Source organism: Psammomys obesus, unplaced genomic scaffold (genome assembly GCF_907164565.1).
Source record: "Psammomys obesus unplaced genomic scaffold, mPsaObe1.curated_primary_1811, whole genome shotgun sequence".
Classification (NCBI taxonomy): domain Eukaryota; kingdom Metazoa; phylum Chordata; class Mammalia; order Rodentia; family Muridae; genus Psammomys; species Psammomys obesus.
This window is the reverse complement of record NW_026594462.1, coordinates 5194685-5196856: the sequence shown is the minus strand read 5'-3', so window position 1 is coordinate 5196856 and position 2172 is coordinate 5194685.

The following is a 2172-nucleotide window of genomic DNA, read 5'->3' as shown; positions in this document are numbered from 1 at the left end:
ATGTATGTATGTATGTATGTATGTATGTATGTATGTATGTATGTATGCATGTATCTATCTATCTATCTATCTATCTATCTATCTATCTATCTATCTATCTATCTATCTATCTATCTATCTATCTAAATCAAGCCTGGAGTCACCCTCACTGTGGGACACACCAACATGTATAGAATTTCTTGAAACTGGATGTGATGCATTGTGTTTCTCTTATTCATAGGGTTTCTATACGGACCTCTTTGAATCCCCTAGTCTCAGTCCAAGCCGTTGAGCCAGTAGAGGGAGCTGTATTCTGATCTCTCAGGAACTAGGCCTTGCATGCTGAAACTCCGGAATTCCAGGTTCCCACTCCTTACCCTCAAGATGAACACTGTGACCTGCAGCATGCCTTGGGATGGAGTCATGCAGTTGGTTTGAAGTTTGGGGACAGGAGAGGGAAGGGGGGGTTCTGATGGCTCCCATGAATATCATTTCCATATGCTTCAAAGAAAATTCTCATGCCTCCTGACCCCGCACACTTGCAGGACAGAATCACAGAATATCATGGGGTGTGAAACTACACTTTTTCACTGTCCTTGAAAGAGGGGTTAGCTGGAGTTGGGCCCCCAAAATCTTCTAATAACCATTTGTGGGAGAAAAAAAATTAACCCAAAGCCCAGCTCTTCCTTTTTGTTGTATCCCACACAAGCTGCAAAATCCATAATGGAAACATTCCAGGGCTGAGCATGCTGCTCCATCGTAGAGCCCTTGCTTAATGTTTGTGGGGTCCTGGGTAAAGACCAGTAACCGACCAGTCAACTAACCCAAAACATTCCATTTCTCAAAAGGAAGCCTTCAAACACTGCTGCACGCACTGTTTGACTGGACTTTGTTCATCCCCACTCTGTGTACTCATGTCTGTTCTAGGACATCCACCTTTTCTGGGTCAGCCAGTGAAGGGCATTGTCCAGGTCAAGTACTCCATAGCTCTATCTATCTCTAGCTGCAACTATTGACTCTGCAAGGGACTCAGATCTCTGAGGCTAGTTTTCTCATTGGTGAGCTCGAAAGGGTTATCCGTTCTCCACAGCAGACATATAGCCGGTGCTGGGAACCAGCCCGAGCACTGAGGTTTGTGTCAAAGCGGATACTCCAAATAGTCTTTTGTCTCATTTCTGCAGAGAGGTTGTTCTGAAGAATGGCTGAGAAATCGAGCCTAGGAAGGAACTGCTCCCTTTCAGTATAGGCTCGTAGACAATTGCTATGACCCTTATCGATCAGTCCCCATTCTATCAGCTGGGTAGTTTTCAGGAGATCAATGATGAAGATCAGCGAAGTTCTCTTTTAAAGTGGCCCATCCAGGATAGACATGGGAGGGCCAGCGTAGGAAATTAGGAGCATTTATCTCTCATTATTGTTCATGGATCTATGCTTGATCTATTTCAGAACATTCCATCCTCTCCCCCAGAGAATGGGACCATGCTTTCTTACCCCTTAAGAGCCAAGGGACTTTGTGGCACCTAAACAAAGGTCTGGCCTCATCCAAGTGTCTGACTTTCAAGTTCCTACGTCCTTTCTCTGACCCTGCCTCACCTTTCCCCCTTTGCTTTCTTTCTATCTCTCTACAGCAACTGCCGTGAGATCTGAAACATTTCTTTCTTCACTCATGAATCCAAAGGGAGCCACCAGATTACTTCCTGATGTTAGGGAAGTCTTTAAAGACCATCTTCCACTTAAGGGAGAGTAGAGAGATATTTTGCTGAGGTCCCTCCCTGCATCGGTTTCAAGTGTACCTTTCTTCCCAAGTACCCGGGATGACTGTGCATGGGAAGATGGGAGACCGCAGCTGCCCACCCAGAGGAGAGGCTGTCTTCTGGCTGTCTTCCCAGAGGTGTCCTTCTGAGCCCTTCCTTGTTATGGGATGGAATAAGCACCTGCCAGCGCCTGCAGCCACTTGATCCCAGCCTCACAGCACCCTGTGGGTGGGGAAAAGGCCAGAAAGAAGAAGCCAGCTGGTGAAGGCGCCAGGCTCTGCCTTTTTCCCTAGTCACTAAGCAATTCTCTCATCCCTGCAGGCACTTTACTGCTGAGATTCAGGGCGAAGGTATTTGAAGTCATGCCAGTAAAAGCTCTGGAAACAGGGATGGGAGCTTGTGCTGGAAGCCAGGACAGAGCCCCATGCTGATTCCCTAT